Source organism: Cynocephalus volans, chromosome 4 (genome assembly GCF_027409185.1).
Source record: "Cynocephalus volans isolate mCynVol1 chromosome 4, mCynVol1.pri, whole genome shotgun sequence".
NCBI classification, from domain to species: domain Eukaryota; kingdom Metazoa; phylum Chordata; class Mammalia; order Dermoptera; family Cynocephalidae; genus Cynocephalus; species Cynocephalus volans.
In genome coordinates this window covers 65,658,380-65,676,684 of record NC_084463.1, presented here as the reverse complement: position 1 = coordinate 65,676,684, position 18,305 = coordinate 65,658,380, and the positions used below count along the sequence as shown (strand labels likewise).

Sequence of the window (18,305 nt, the reverse complement as noted above, 5' to 3'; positions counted from 1 at the left end):
TTAGCCAGTGAAGATTTATATGTTCAAATGGATTAATCCATTTTCTTTGATGCCTAGAAAAGTTCCTGGCACAGGGCAGGTATTTCATACTCACTGGTGGTTTAAGATGCATGACTGGATTATAGACTGGTCTTCCAGAGAGGCAAAATAGTAGATAGGAAAGGGAACAGAAAATCCCAAGAACTGAATATAAAAAGAAGTGTATGAAGAAAAGGAAATACCAATACATATTGCTGTGTTACAGAAAAAAAGTAAAGGTTTGGCAAGCTAGCTCTGTTTATAAAGTGAAAAACAGAAGAAAATTCACATTTTTCTTCCCAACTATAAAATTAGCTACTCGAGCAAAGAGATTTTTTCTAACACAGAGAAATGTTTAGTAGATATTTATTCTTCATATGAGATTTAACATTTCATAGTATTTAAATTTAGGACCATATGACTAATTCTCTCAGACACTTAGTATTCACTGAATTTTAATTATAGTTCTCTTAGATTTTCACAGAAACTTACCAATGAGTGGGTATGGTGCTGCTTCTTTGCCAGAATTGACCCATAACTGGTAATCTCTCTCAGAGCCCTTGGAGATAAAAGAATTAAAAGTCATAATAAATCTTCAACATTTGGTACTTCGATGAGGACTTTTTTGGGGGGCATTTTTATGTTTCGTCAAAGGAAAAACCTGGGGACAATGTAAATGCTATATAGGTACACGGGAGTGATTATGATTTTTTTTAGAAAACCCCATCTCTCTCCCCCCAATCCCCAGTGATGGCTAGGGATCCACAAACTTCAATGGAATCAGGCCCTCAATATAAAGGTAGCCCACGGATTGTGAAATCTTGACTAAATCTTTCTACAAAGGAAGAACAAACTTTCTGGTTCTAAAAGGCTAATCTCTTCTTTAGAGTCCTGACTTCTGCTATGTCTCTGGACTTCTCAGAGAATATCCGACTTAACCTTCAACATGTCCCTGGCAAAGACAACCTTGCTATCCAGAAAGCCACAAACACTTCTGTATGTATGATTAAGAAGTAAAATATCAAAGGCTGATTTTAGTTCAGCTGCTTCTGAGCAGGAGAAGAAGAGGCTTTGAACAGATAGGCAATTGGCATAGTCTACACTGGTTTTAGTTTGGGCAAGTCCAGTCCTGGGCACAGAAAGAATGAGAATTCAATCTAGAGAATAGGCCCAGTCATGGAAAACATAAAACAATAAAATTGTTCACTAGTAGAATTATAACCCAGGAAGGGTTATATTCCTCTAGGAGGAATAAGGTAAATATATTTTAAAAGAAGCTAGTACAGATATAGTCAAGTCTGTTGGCAGTATTTCATATTCTTGACTTTAACTTCTGATTAGCAATCATGGTCCTGCCCTTATAACGGAGGGTCTTGGCTATGGAGAATACCATACAGACTGCCCCCACTACCATACATACATAGTTTGTTACTTCATCACTAGTCAAAAAATTATATTTCAAATGGAACGAGCAACCTAATAAAAATCCTTTCTTTTCATATAGTGTCTAAAAACACTGTGATCATCTCTTAGACCAGGTGTACTCAAATAGCCTCAATCAATTCCTAATTAAATTAATAGAATTATTTTGGGATCTGAGGAGCTGGATCACTTTATCTAAAAGAAAAATACAGATAAGGAAATGAATCCTGTCATTAATTAATCTCCCTTCCTACCCCTAAAACTATTCACTTTCTTCCAAAACATTCACACAGGTTAGAAATCAATGCAAAGATGTCTGCTTTACTCACTGCATATAAATTTAATTACATTTAAAATACATTACTAAATTTAATAAGTCAGATTTTTTAATCCCAAATTTTTAAAGAGCTCAGGGCAAACCCTGAGCTCTTTAAGGGCTTACTATAGCACCATGTACTAGCAAATTGAAATACATGGCATGTCTTAAACATGTGTCATGTCACATCATAGTGTGTTTTAAAATTTATAGGGAATCTCACACAAGGAATAGTGTTGTTCAAGTGCTTTCCTTAGTTTCCACCCTTCTGAGAGTCACTCTCTTTAATAAAAGTACTCACTATGTGATGTTTATATAATTGATAGGGAGGCAATGAGGAGAACCTTCCAATTCTCTTCCCCAACTCATTCTCAAACATTTCAATATTTTCCTCTAAAACAATTTCAAAAGGTAACCTCTGTCTCAGAAAACAGGAGCAGAAGCTAAAAGCAAAATGAAAAAGTGTGGAGTATACACTAAAGCCCTTCAAATCCATGATCTATTTAAAAGCTTGTCTTTTTATTTACCAGTTCATTAGAAGTACCAGGCATCTTATCCTCAGGACCTACAGCCAGGCAAAATGGCTTCTAGCCATGTGTTCTTTATGCAAAAATTCTACTACAGAGCAAATCCTTCAGAATTCATCATCCTAAGACTAACTGTGTCTTGAGATAATAATAGGATTATTAGGTAGGGAGGAGAACTCTCAAATATTGACAAGTAGAAAGGAGGGAAAGAGTTGAAACTTTATTACTAAGAATCTTACACCAAAAAAAATTTTTTTTGTAAATGTACATAGCATATACAATAAAAATACACATCATCACCCTAAAATTATAGTCCAATCTTATGCTTTTTGGTTCATACAAGTTTTAAAATAAGAGTGGAAGATAGCACCCATATTTTAAACTAATATTAAAGATTTACTGTCCTTATTTTCTATGCTTTGGGGGATAAAATATGATTTTGGTATATCTAATAACCAGCTGTCTTATGATGGAAGGAATAATATTTACATGACTGTAAAGTATCAAGGTTTGTTTTCAATTAAGAATATCTAGCAGAGTAACTTACAGTTATCCTTAGCATTGTTAATGACATGTTGATAACTTCATTCGCTGTATCTGAATTCATTACTGTTATAGTTTTAGACTGTAGAAAAAAAAGAAATAAGAAATAGAGCTATGAATAAAGAATTTTAAAACAGGTGAACAAATAATAATTGCCAAATGATTATCCAAAGGCAAATCCTGATTTCCTTTAGGTGGTTATAAATAAAATTTCAAACCCGATTTCAAGTGTGGACAGAGTAAAGCACATGACTTAAGTAGAATATAAACCTTTGACTATAATTTACTTTCATTTCCTTATATATTATGCCCTTTAATAAAACATTTATTTCTCTCAAAATAAAAGATGTGTGGCTCACAAAATATAAGAGCTTAAGCAAGTAAGGAGAAGACTAAATATATTTCATACAGAGTACAATAAAAAAAAAATTCAGTGAGGCTGGTGTTCTGCCTCATTTCCATAGTTGTATTTCCATTGCGCAATGGGTAATAAAAAAGGGAGAGAGCTGAATCTCTTTATATCTCTTCCTTAGTACTGTTTTCACAATATAGGATTTTATTTCTTTCCATGGTATAAAGTCAGTTTAGGTAAAATCAGAATAAGAACTGGTTATGAAAGACATTTAAAGCTTAGAATTTTAAAACACAGCTATTTATTGAGCACTTTCTATGTGTTAGGCATTGTGGCTACTAAGATTCTTATTGTTAAAATCTTCAGAGAATTTAAAACTGATGAGTCTAGGAAAAAACTGAAAAGTTTAGGAAGCTCTACTCTATTACCAACTCTGCCATTCAATAGGGTATCTGTAATAGCTCCGTGCTAAACTACATTGAGAATTGCTATTTAAAAACAGACAATTTGCATGCTACAAACAGAAAAGGGATTAACAAGATTCTGAGCTATCTATAGAGCTCACTGCATTCCAAAATATATTATGTAAATATACGACAGTGTTGTGTTATCAAAAAGGAAATATTTTTGCTATGCACATAGGTTATATATATGATAATTATCAGATAAATAAGCGATCAGGGCTGCTGATAGAAGGGCTTAAATGGTACAAATAAGTAGCATAAAAGGAAAAAAAATAATATAAAAGAAAAAATGATATAAAAATAAAGCAAAGTGAAATCCACTGATAATTCATCAATTGTTGTTCCCTTATATTATGTCTTCCCAATAAGTCAATTACTTCACATGACAAATTGCCTTTAAAAGTTGTTAGTTAATTGAATTTTATTTAAAACAATTTTTTTTAAGTGCACTGATTTCAAATTGTCCTCCTTCTATCCCAAAGATTATGCAAACGTGTCTCAGAGCACAACAAAAAGGGCTTGGAACGCCCAATCCGGTGCCTGTTTTCTACCAGAGTGGCATAGTTATACTACATACTGAGCTTTGTAACTTGACATATAACTTCAAAAAAGGCTTCTGCTTTTTTCTTTTTCTTTTTTTTTTTCCCAAGTCTGAAAACCATTCAATTCAATTTAAAGAAAATCTCTCATGAAGTCTTTTGTAGTGAAGAATCTATCTTCCCAATTACCTGGTCTCTTAAGGTAATGGTTTTTCTTAACACTAGGCACATATGTTCAAAATAGTGCTATAGGAAGTGTATTTTTTCCTGCTTGCCTTTCTGGTAGATGAAAAAAATGAATTTCGGCAGATACGGCTCTTTGGCTAGTAAACAAACAACAAAACAAACAGACAAAACTGAAAATGTGGCAATTCCTTTCCATATTAGAACTCACTGACAGGTTGTGCCTAACTGAAGACCAAGGATAAAGAATACTTCCCATAGATGCACTCGTAATTGGGGAAATCACTCTTTCTGGAAGCAGGGCTCCCTGTAAGAGACTACTGCCATGAAAGCTACTTCAGAGAGCAAAGGACATAGTGTGTCACAGCACCCTTGACTTATCTAGGGTACTAGTGATAAAAACAGAACACCCAACCTGACCACACCTCCTGTCTTCTCTTTCAAAATGGGGGACATCAGTCCTTTCTCAAGCACACACTTTCTATATACTGAAAAAAAAAGTGATAAAGGATTTTCCATGAAAATCCTGATTGTAACCAACTGCCACAACAGTCGAATGAAAGCAGGCCGAAACAAGTGTTGTTGTTGTTGTTTTCCTACTTTGCTGCAGGAGATCTCTGTAGTCTCATACCATAAAAATCTGAGTACTTTCCTCAAGCAGCGATATCTCACACTCAGGAGTTGGTCAGAACATTTGCATAGCTTTTGCTTTTCTCCCAAACATAACTGTTTTGCATGTATTTTCTACACACAAATAAAGCTATCCAATGTAATCTAGAGCTGCTGTGAAGTATGATAGTCCATAGTATCATAAAAACTTTCATAAGTTTCCAACTTGTTCATCACTGATAACATCTTGGCCCTTGTACTATAATTTCAGTCATCAAATTAAACATAACAACTAGGGTTAAAGAATTAATATTAATTTGACCAAAACGACAAATACTGTGATCTAGAAAAATGCTGATTCCCTTATAAATATCATCTTTCTCAGATCTTCCACTTATTAACCTGAGGGATTCAATCCCTAAAAACTTAAAGAATGAAAACTTTTCAAAACCACTCTCTACTTAAGAAGTGATACGTTGGAAAAAAAATTGTTTAATACTAAAAGGAAATACCTCATGGAAGTAGATTTACTAAAAGCCTCTGCAGCTGCTATTGAAAAGATCCAGAGAAACATTCATGCCAGAGGGAGGAAAAAGACATCTGACAAGCAATATTCTTTCCAAGTGTAAATGTTAAATACTGTAGTTAATATGAATCTTTCTTGCTTTATTTTTGCTAGGTTTACTTTTCATATATACAAAGACATAAATATATCCAGGAAAATGCATTTTCCCCCTATCGTATTTCAAAATGCCTACCTTCTATAGCACATACACAGTCTGTTTGCCTGCCTGTCTCTCTTTTTATTCATGCAGGGACTTGGAATTTAATTTTCTGGCTTAGAAACACTTACATAGGCACAATTTCCAATGTCCTTGGTGAAGATTTTGAGCGGAATGCTCTTTGGGTAGTCCTTCTCTTTCTCTACATTGATGTATCTAATCAAATGCAACAACAATTCAAAACAACACTGAGTCAGATGGAATTCGCTAATGGCTTATTTTAAAAATCAATCTATTTTGCTAATATTCTCAATATACTACTTATATGCTGTTTTAAAAAAGACAAATGGAAAGACTCAGCAAACTCAGATTACATCATGGGTTGGAAGGAAATTTTAAAAAATCAGGACATTAGGCATGGGCACAAAAAAGAATGGGACATACATGTCAGATGAGGTTTGAGAAGCACAATCAGCTAAAGTCACCTCTAGGAGATATTTAATCTTCAAAGCTTCCCTGTCTTCTCTGGACAGGTCTGGCACCTTACTAAAAAGTACAGGAACATATATGATACTTTTAACTAGGATGAACCAAAGCAATGGCTTTTGACTTCTCATTTAGCTCTCCAGCAGAGGGTAAATCTTGGTTATCCCATTGCTTAGGAAGCAGGAGAGGGGAGAAAGGGGAAAAAATTGTGGGTCTAACAGACGTGCCTAAGTTGACCATTTTAGTCTGTATGTTCAATAGCAGGAATAAAATTCATTTTTGAGGTGCTCAGCAGAAAGCCCTGAATTTGTGGAAACAGTATACACTTTGAGGAAACTGATAGTTCCAATTGGTAGGTTGGAGACAACAGAAAGAGATGGGAGAGAATATTACCTAAATTCTGTCTAAAATGATCTAACTAGACCTCAATGTTCTCCTTCTGAGAAAGTACGAAATACATGTAATGAGAGAACATTATTTACAGTAAGTAGTAGCTAATGTACAATCTAAACAACAGCTTATTCTGAGGACAAATGAACAATTTCTACCAAAGAGAAGGAAAATAGTTTGGGGAACATCTCTGCAGAAAAGGCTTTAATTCATTTATTACAGGTTAAAGACTAAAAACACATATACTGAAAAAGTACCTCTGAAGGAGAGAGAACCATTTTTCCTTTTGTTCTGGAGAACTGCAATCAAAGAAAATGAGAGAGAAAAAATTAAACCATGTAAAAAACTATGCTAGCATGTTTAAGATTGTCAATCCAGGTGAAAATATCAACAGCCTGTAACAGATGTAGTTACACATGTAAGCTGCAACCTCGGCACAACTGTGTTTTGGAGAATCCTGCTGTGAAAATGCCCTTTAGGAAAAACTACATAGTCAAGTGTGGTTTCATTAAATCCTCTTGGATAGATACAAGACAGACCCAGTGTCCTCCTTTACTGCTCTTTTACAAATGGTATTATACCAGTGGGAGGTATTTCTTAACAGTGGAAAGAACAACTTGATTTGGAATTCAAACACCTGGTTTCCAAATTATATGCAGGCTAGGTGATCGTAAGTCACTTAACCTCTCTAAGCCTCAGTTTCCACACCAGAAAAACTGGGTTAATTATCTTCCAGAGTATTTTTGCAGCTTAAAGGGCCATACAAATAAATTATCTTAGAAAGATTTTGCAGGTGAAAAGGGCCATGCTTAAGAAAGTATGCTTAATATTGAGATTAAAGAGATTGAAGAGAAATTTGGCATATGGATGGAAATATCTTGGCCCAGAAACCCATGGCCCAGAGCCCATGGCGCTTCCTGCGGTGCTCAGTGGTGGTTGCTGGGCTATCTGAACACTTTAAAGATGTTGTTCCACTGTCTTCTGCCCTTCATAGTTTCTAATGAAAATCTCACAAAATTTCAAATTGCAGTTCTGCTATATGTAACATGTTGTTTTCTCTCTGGCTGCTTTCAAGACTTTTCTCTTTTGATTTACAGAAATTTGTCTATAACATGGCCAGGTGTCGTTTTCTTCATACTCTTCCTTTTGGAATACTGTGCTTCCTGAATATGTACATTTTTGTCTTCCACCAAATTTGGGAGGTTTTTAACCATTATTTCTTTACTGCTCCAAACCCTCTCTCTCCTCTTTTTCAGACTTCATTAATACGTATATTATATCTTTTAATATTTTTTCACAAGTCTCTGATACATTTTTTCATTAAAAAAATCTTTGTTTTCTCCGTTCTTCAGATTGGACAATTTGAACTGATATATCTTCAAATTCACTGACTCCTCTTTCATTTCCATTCTGCAAGGAAGGCCATATGGGAGATTTTTTATTTGAGATACTGCAGTTTTCAGTTTTAGAATTTTTATCTGGTCCTTTTTATATTTTCTTTTTCTCTGCTGAGATTTCCTATCTTTTTATTAATTTCAATTGAATTTTCCTTTTATCTATCATGCATACCTAAAAAAGCTGCTTTAAAGTTCTTTTCTGGGAATTCAACACATAGGTCATCTCAGGATTGGCTTTTATTATCTTTTCTCTTTCCTTGTTATTCATATGTCAAGAAATTTTAGATTGTATTCTGGACATTATGAATGTTTTGTTTTGGAGACCATATTCTGTTATAACTGCAAAACAGTGTTGATGTTTTTGTTTTAACAGACAACTAACCTGATTAGATGAAGCTATAAATTCTATCTTATCTGTGGTGGGCAGCAGCTCAGTTCAATTCTTTTAGTCTTAGGTTTAAAGTGCTTTGAGTCTATCCCATGCATGTGAGGTTCAGCAATCAGCCACAGACTTGGGCAGTATCTATACACAGAATTTGGAGATTCCCTTCTCTAATGTACTCCTTTCTGAGATTTCTACTTTTGCTTTCCAATAACTGTGGTTGATCTGGACTTTGTATTCTAGTTCTTCAGCCCAGAAAGATTGTGGGCTTTTGTCAGTTTTGGTTGCACCATACCATGATGTGACTGCAGCCTGACCTCAAGCTAAAGCCTTAAAAATAGGAAACGCACCCAGTGTGGTGCCTTCTTCCAAGTTTCAACGCCTCTCCCAAATCTTTCAACTTTTGTTCACTCTCCAAAACCCTCAGTAGTTGCTGTTTGTATATTATGCAGAGTTTACAGTTGTTATCTGTAGGGTGGCCAGTCTGTTAAGACCTCACTCTGCATTCCAGAGGCAGAACTCAACACTTTACTTTTTAAAAAAAATAAACTTAATTTTGAAATAATTTTCGATTTCCAGAAAAGTTACAAAGATAACACAGAGATTCCCTGTATACTACTCATCCAGTGCCAGTTTCCTCTAATGTTATCCTCTTACATTATCATGGCCTATTTGTTAAAACTAAGAAAACAATATTGGTACATTACTATTAACAAACTCTTGATCTTATTCAGATTTCACCACTTTTGTTTTTTATTTAATTAATGATCTTTTTCTGTTCGAGGAGCCAATTGAGGATAGCACATTACATTTGTCTCCTTAGTGATTGGTCTGTGACAGTTTCTCCGTCTTTCCCTGTTTTGTTTGTTTGTCTGCCTTTTTTTTTTTTTTTTAACCTTCACAGTTTTAAAGAGTACTGGTCAGATAACCTATTGAATGTTCTTAATTTGTGTTTCCTGTATGTTTTTCTCATGATTAGACTGAGATTATGGTTTTGGGGGTAGGAATATCACAGAGATGAATTGCTTTTCTCGTCACATTATATCAAGGGGTATATGATATCTACATGACATCACTGGTAATGTTAACTTTGATCACTTGGGTAAAGAACCATAGTTTGAGCAATACAATGTATGTAAAACTTGTTTCCACATTTTCCCCTCTTCTTAGAAAGAAGTTTCATGGAAAATCCTTGATTAAAAATATTATGTAGTCACATCCCTCAGTTGAAATTGCTTCCTTTCACTTGCAACTCCAAGAAGATTAAGCAATAGGTAATGATAATATGAGAATACTTCAAAAGGTTCATGGAAAGATTCATATTATCTTTCAATTCTACTTTTCCACAAACTTTTTGAAGTGTCCTTTACAGAAATACATCATGCAGAGAATGATACAAATACATGTTTCTTCCAAATAAGCTGTTAAAATCTTGGCGTAGGCCAATACTGCAAAACAGAATATAATGACATGCCTGTCCTTTAATGGAAAATTAACAGCTTGGAAAATTTTAGTTATGTGGCTTTAGAATGGTGCCTAAGGAGTTTGGTGGTAGTGTGAAGAGAAGCAGAATGAAGAGCATCATTTGCATGTGATAAATACTAACTCTTAAGTGTAAAATAAATACTGGAGTTGGGGCACACTGTTTAAAATTCACAGGTGTGAATTTTGGTTGTTCACCCTAACTGAAAAGTACAATTAAGTATGTTCAGGATAAGACGACAAATATTTTGTATTCATATATTCTCCAACCCCATCTCAGCCGAAAAGTGAGTCTTGGGAAACTAACTTTTACTCCTTAAACTCATAAATTTGCTTCTGATTATTATATTTCTATAGATACTAAATCAGACTTAATACACAATTCAGGCAACCCAGTATTTCATGACATTAATTTTATTTATATAATGAAAAACTTTCTTTGGAAAGTTTTTGTCAGTATAAACTAGTTAGTCAAACTTAATTGGACATTTAATAATCATTTTATAATGATGGAAAATGATCCCAGGAGTTCCCAATATTTACCATTAATTTTCACATATTTTAATTAAAAGCTCTTTGGGAGAAACATAAAGCACACAAGTATTTTCATTGGGGGTGTGTGTCAAAACATGAGTGATCGAGTGAGTACTCAAGCAGAATAAAACATTTTCTTTTAAAAAATTAAAGGAACAAGATTTTATTAAATTTTTCTCTCCAGACAAGAAATTATCACAGTAGCTAACCCAGGTAAATACAGGACAAGCTGAGGTTCTTACCTGAAAGTGGCCACAAAGTTCACTGTGGGCCAGCCCAAGACAAAGGATTTCATGGCTTTGGTGTTGCCTTCTCCCACTTCATCCACACAGGTTGCTGTCCACATATCAGTTAATTTAATTTTATGTTTTATCTTAAAGTTGTTGTTATATCTAGAAAGATAAAAACCAAACAGGATCTCTTGTTTTGTGTCTTAAATTTTACAGGAGCTTCAGTATTTGTGATAAGAGGGCAGTTTTCACTAATCATGATTAAAGAATATCTTATTCATTGTATTAATCTTCAGTATCCAGCCAGTAAATCGTAACATGAATGGCTACCTTGGCCCAAGAAACCCTCTGAAACTTTGGTGAAACATTTATTTAGTCGTCACACTTGCATTTACGGCAGCAAATAGCCATAAACTGGCTTGTTTTAATTTTCTATATGTTAAGCACTGCATTTGGATCAAAAATCTAATTTTAAATTTACTGCTCTTACAAAAATTAATTTATTATTTATACTTTGCTTACTTCCAAAAAGATTGCAGTGGCTGAACACAAAAACTACACACGATTTAATTAAGATGTTTATAAAATTTTTATCTTAAGAGAGATGCACTAAAAAAACCTGAAATTAGAGGAATTTATAGTACATTTCTAAGTAAATGGTAACAATATTTTCTAGCCTTTAGAAGCACAGATTATTTTAAACTTCCTTTCTTAAGATTTTGTTCCACTATTTTCCCTTATATTCCAGCTAAAACTGAAAAACTGTAGCCTAAAAACAGAACCTAAACTTAAACAAACAAAAAAGCAGAGTTGACAAAATTAGCATTCATCTCTGGGGACTCTGAAGGTCATCTACTTTAAGATAGTGGTGAAATTGCTTTCTGACAATTTCTACCTAATACCGTTTAGTCCCCTGTTATGGAAACCACCATCCATCTTCACCTAATTGACAGATTTAATGCTCACGATAGACCTGAGACTTAAATACACATCAATCACAACAACTCCTTGAACTTTTTAAGACAAGTGAATAGATATGACGTGGGGGGAGAGGGGAGATAGGAACGGGAGAAGAGGAACGGGTAAAGGGTCATGAAAATCAACTACAGTGTATATTGAGACGTTAAAATTTTTTAAAAAGATACATTTCAAAGTATCCGTAAAACTCCTCTGATCTACAGAATATTTAAAGCTAAAACTATTCAGTGGGATTATAAAATGAAAAAGGGGTTTTCAGGAAGTATAAATGAAGGATAATCTAGATTCAAAGTCTCATTTATACTTTCCATAGGGTACACTGATTTTAAGTGTAATTGAAAAGTGTCTGTGTGGTATGATAGCTTCTTTCTATATCTCACCCTACTGCTATAAACCTTTAGATTTTGTTTATGAAATAGACTCGATTACAGACAAAATCTTACTTCTTGGTGGCAACTATTTAGGTAATATCAAACAAAATCTATAAAGTCAAAACAGCTTAAGTAGTAAGCTAGAATATGAAATTAGGCAGTGTTGATTCATGATCTTATTCATGCCCTTAACTACTATGTATCTATAAAAAGCTCTGGATATTGCCATTCCTATAAAGCACCTGGATGAAGTATCTTTCCACAAAGTTCCCTTTTGCATTTGTATCTTTAGCCTACTTTTTTGTTTCTCCAGAGCTATAAGGTTTTTCTGATGAGGCTGTTAGTTTACTTCAGAGTTTGGGGGAGAAATCTCATGAACACTGATAGAGTTTGGATGTGTTATCCCTACCAAAACAAATGTGGAAATCTGATCCTCAATGTGGCAGTGTTGGAAGCTGTGTCATGGGGGTAGATCCCTCATGAATGGATTGATTTCTCTCCCTGGGGGATGGGGGTCCTGAGTAAGACCTTGCTCTGTTAGTTCCTTCGAGAGCTGGTTGTTTAAAAGACTTAACTACTTCTCTCTCTCTGTCTCTCTCCATGTGATCTCTTCCTCTTGCCATGTGATCTGCTACTACCCACCAGTTGCCTTCCGCTTTCTGCCATGAGCAGAAGCAGCCTGAGGCCCATGCCAGATGCAGCTGTCCCAGAATTGTAAGCCAAATAAACCTCTGTTCTTTATAAATTACCCAGTCTCAGGTGTTCTGTTATAGCAACACAAAATGGACTAATACGAACGTTTTTGTACATAAAGCTAGATGGGCGAGCTTAAAAATATTTAAAAGAAGTATTCCAATAAAGCTTTTTATTAAAATGAACAGTCCTGAGGTCACAGTGTACTTTTTCAGATTTGTCACTCTCAATGTCCAATAGCATTATGCTACAAAAATTTTAAAATATATAAATCTAACATGAACTGGCTGAAAACAAAACAAAACAACCCCTAAAACCAAATCTTTATTTCTACAATGTAGTTCCTTACTGTAAATTTATTAAGATAACAGATATACTTTGCTTTCCTGTCCTCCAATCTTTAAACTGTAAGGAATTAAAGTGTAATGTTGAAATACACAAGATTCTAGGGAGCTTTCTCCATATTCTAAGATGAAGATATCTTATCAAATATATTTTAGGGCATAGATCAAGATGTATTCCACAAGTATATCATGGCAATTCTATTGATAATGAATTAATACTCAGACTTTGTTTAACTTCATCTTTTTCACTTAAACAGAACTCATTATTGTTTACTATTTGCTTTAGGAAATAAAATATGAGAATAGTGATGGCTTAAGAGGGTGTGAGGTAAGTACAGTCATTTTCTCTCTGTAAATTCCATAGGAGTACTGCTGTAGTTTAGATATGTTTGTCCCCTGAAAGCTCATGTTGGAAACTTAATTCCCACTGTGACAGTATTAAGAGGGTGAGAAATCCTATGATGGTAATTGAAAGGTAGGGCCTTTAAGAGGTGATTAGATAGTGAGGACTATGCCCTAGTGAATGGATTAATCCATTGATGGTTTAATGGTGGTTATGGGTGTGGTTCTGATGGCTTCAAATGGAGAGCTCATGAGAAGCTTGCTCTCTCTTTCTCTCTCTCTCTCTCTCTCTCGCTTCTGCCATTCTTGCCATATGATACCCTGTGGCACTTTGAGTCATCACTAAGAATGAGGCTCTCACCAGATGTGTTCCCTGGACTTTGGACTTACCAGTTACCAAAAACAGTTATAAGCAATAAATATTATTTCTTTACAAATTACCCAGTTTCAGATACTTCTGTTATAAGCAACAGAAACAGACTAATACAGGTGCTCTATGACTATTAAAAAATATTAACTTTTCTAAATATTTTAATGTCTATACAACAGATGCTGTTTTAAAAAATGAAAAACCATAATTTTATTGGAAAAACAATTCTTATTTATTTTTCTAATGAATATCAAAAGTGGTCTCTAATAACTCATCTAGCTTTAACACTTTTCTAACTTAGTAAGGAAAACAATGACAATAAACTGAAAACAATTTTCAGCAAACGCTTTCAACATTCAGCACAAAATGGAGCAAATGTAACACTTTAGCCAATAAAAGGAAGCATTTAACATCCTCTATATTATTGCACTTACTACAATTTATTTAGTTTGACTAAATAAATATGTAAGTAGCTAGTCAATGATTTATCCCGCTTGAGTTTATTTCTGTAGGTTCAACTAAAGATTGAAAGCAGTTTCCAAATGAAGCATGAAGATGAGGTGATATAATATGGAAATTAAGTTATCCCCTACTTCCTCATGGCTAAGTATAAAGACTAACTGCTAGTCTTGGATAATTTCAGCAAATATATTGATTCACAGTACTACCCAATCCTTCATCTAAAAGTGAGAAGTGACAGGAAATAAACAGGTTTGGTATTGCAGGGGGCTATTTCTTCTTGGTTGCTGTTCATTTCATAAAAATAATAAGTTCTTTCATATTAAGAAGGATCTGTGAATATATTTAAATGTTTGCTACAAGAATGATCATGTAAGCGATTTCCTGAAAAGTGGTGGTCAAAATTTTTGCAATGTGGCAGGATTCAATAATAATATAATTATCTCCTCAAATATCCATGTTTTATCCCAAGGGTCTTGGGTTTATGGCAAAAAAATACGTAAAAACAACTTAGATCACTCACACTTTTAAATATCCCCAGCAGATATAGAAAGTACTAAAATGAATTGAATCTCTCAAAAAACAACCCTTAAATCAATTCATATAAGTTTTGTCACTTCATAAAAGCATTGAAGTGGACACAAAGAGTTCTCTCAAAAGCAGTCTGGAAACAAACTGTGTGACTTTAGGTACAATCAAAATAAAAAGTGAGCTATAGAAGTAGAAGATTGGCACACATTTTTCCAATATATCTAAAACAGCAATTTTCTAGTGGAAAAGAAATTGTCCTTATATAAAAAGTTTTTACCAAAACCTAGGTTACATAAAAACCACTTAGATGCTACCAGTAAACAGAACATAAATAACTTCAGGTAAGAAAACAAAGGCCCTCTATGATAAATATTACTACAACTGCTAAAGGAAAAAAATCTAAAGATAAAGGAAAATACATTCCTCCCTATGAACTAGATGCATGTTACAAGTAAATAGTCTTTAAGGTTCTAAAGTTTAGGAAATGGGTTATTATAATAAATTTTTGTTGTCTGTGTATCTACCTCCAGGCTGAGCAAAAAGCTTTGTACCTAATGAGCACAATGCAGTAAAGTGAAAAGAACCAGCCATTGGAATTAAGGCCTTCATTCAAACCCCAGGTCTGCCATTTTCTAGTACCCAACAAACCTCACTGAGCCTCTGTGTTCAATATGTAAAACAACTCTTGTTTTGGGGACTTGTTAGGAAAATTGTTATGATTTTTTCCTACTATTTTTTTGACAGTTTTTTTTATTGATCACCAATATGCGGTGATCAAGTCAGGATCATTAGTATACTCATGTTTGCAAAATGTAATCAATGTTTGTGCCCCTTAACTAATTTCTTGCTAACCCCTCCTCCCCTCTCCCTTTCCCACCTCTAATTTGTTAGGAAAATTAAATGAGACATTTGTGATTCTCCTATTATAATACCTAGAATATAGAACCCATCTAATAACTTTTAAGCAAAAAAATCATAACTAAACTACATTTTTAAAAAATAATGATTTGTTCCTGTGTTAATAGCCTCCCTACTTAGAGCTTTAAGTGGACCTAGTGCAAAAGCATAGGAGAGACTTTTCTTTCTCTGTATTCCTCATAACATCAACATCCAAATATAATTACATTGTATTATTTCTATTCAAAACACATTCTGAAACTGTTTTCTTTATCTTTGCATTTAAAAAAATATATGAACAGTTCACTAAACATTTCATTCCATTTCTTACTAGATGAGTAGTTGGACACTTTTACTCATCACAAAGGGAAAGACTGATTTAATGTTAATAAAAACTATATGGTTGAGAAATCTATGAAATCCAGAAGAAAACAAAGAGTAATAGAGGCAGCAGACCACATATGGGTTAAAAGAATGAAATTTGAAATAAGATGGACCTAGGTTCACATGTGGGCTCAACTAATTACTTTGTGATCTTAGGGAAGTCACTTAACTTCTCTCAGTATCAATTTCTCTTGTAAAATGAGGCAAAAAATACCCACCATGTAGAACTGTTATAAGGGTTAAAGTACTTAGAATAATACCTAACATACAATAAGATCCCAATAAATGTTTGGTTTTTATTGCTATTAATACCACTCAGATTAAATATAGCATGTTGCAAAATTAGTACTTAGCCCTGCCCATGTCTCATTTATGACACTGAACAACTTAGGTGTGAGAGTGTAGGTATTAGGAAAAAGTGTTTACTATTCTCTAGTGACTAATAATCCCTTTGATGAGACTGAATTTGTTAAAATACCCTTATCGTTCATGATGTTTCATAAATAATGAGAATGAGGGATGGAGCAAGTAGTAGCTACCATGTTCTAGTCTGGGTATTAATGCATTAACACTGAACATGAACATTTAGTGTTGAACAGAAAGTGAATTCTCTTAGGTACTTCTAAAGTATATTCCAAATATGTCTGTATCCTTCTTTTAACTGTCATTTCCTCAGATGAAGCCTCCGTATCTCTCATCAGGATTGCTACAATAACCTCCTGTCTGGTCTCCTTGTTTGCACTCTTGCCTACCATTATTCAATCCATTATCTAACATGAGCCAGAATGATATTTTAAAAACATGAATCACATTATGCCACTCCCCCAATTAAAACCCTTTGGAATAATATCCAAACTCCTTATCACAACCTTTGTGGAACCAAGCCTCCAAGATGGCACCCAATGAACCCTACTTCCTGATATTCACACCCTTGCGAAGTTCTCTTCCATACTGTACCAAGACGATCTGTGTGGCCAATAGAGTATGTCAGAAATGATGGCACACCACTTCCAAAATAAAAGAATATGGCTTCTATTTTGGTGCTCTCTCCATTGCTGACACACACGCACGCACGCACGCACGCACGCGCGAACTAAGGCCTCTGGTCAACAGCCAGTGAGGAACCGAGGCTGCCAGAATCCACATGAGTGAACCTGAAAGTGGATTCTCCAACTTCAGTCAAGCCTGAGATGACTGCAACCCTGGCCAACAAATGACTGCAACTTCATGAGGCCCATTGAGCCAGAACCACCCAGATAAACACTTCCAGCTTCCTGTCTTCAGAGAAACTATAAAATGTTTATAGTTTAAACTCTTATGTTTTGGGTTAATTTAGCAATAGATAACTAATATAACCTACAAAGACCATGATAACCTAACCCTTGTCTACTTTAATCTTAACTCCTATCATTCTTCTTTTGTTCATTATGTTCCAGTAACACAGGCCTTTTAACTCCTCCAAGGACCAACCTTTCTCACCAGCTTTAGACCTGCTATTCCTTCTACCTAGAATGCTTATTCTCACAATACCTGAATAGCTGGTTGCTTTTCATTGAACTTCAATTATTTTTTGGTCCTAATTCACCTACATAATATATATCTCCCCCCATTTTACTTCACCCAGCACCCTATTTTCTTCATAGCACTAATCACAATCTATAATTCCCTCCCCGACACATAAGAATTTAAGCTCCCAAAGTGCAGGGACCATACCCATCACATTCTTCATTGCATCTTAGAATAAATTTATTCAGAGCATAGCACAGAACAGAGATTAAATAGACATTTGTTGCATGAATAACAATTGACTTTTTTTGGCAAAAACAAAAGAAGCTCACTACAGATCTTAGCTTTAGTAATAGAGGCCAGACATTCTTATGGTAAACATTGTGTAGAAAAGGTATCTTTGTTAGTGGAAATGCAATCTTATAATGATTACTGGGAGAGAGTATGCAGTATACTTACTTGATTTTAGTCACAACAAACAGATCGTTGAATAGGAAAAGGTGTCGCTCCTGCCTCTGCAGGCCTCTTTTCAGCTCTACTGGGGCATCAATCAGCAGAGTCCTACTGGAGCACATAAATGATGACAGAAATGCAGATGTGTCAACACTAGCAGAAGGACTTTTCCTGTAACAGATCAAATGCCACAGATCAGCTATTCAAATGATCAAGTATAGAACCAAGTTTTTATAAGAGTACAGCTGATAGTTGGACAAGAAATATAAAATTCTATAATGTTTTTAATGCAATGGCATAGTGTCCTTATTGGTCTCCAGTCTATTCTCCACACAACAGTCTTTAAAGTTTCATTATAAAAATTTTGAAACATAAAGCAAA

General features: G+C 34.5%; 1 pseudogene; it reads right to left on the bottom strand.

Annotated features, from left to right (window-relative positions):
* LOC134375172 (rho GTPase-activating protein 20-like) overlaps positions 1-18,305 on the bottom strand; it is a 101,484-nt pseudogene that overhangs the window by 34,654 nt on the left and 48,525 nt on the right.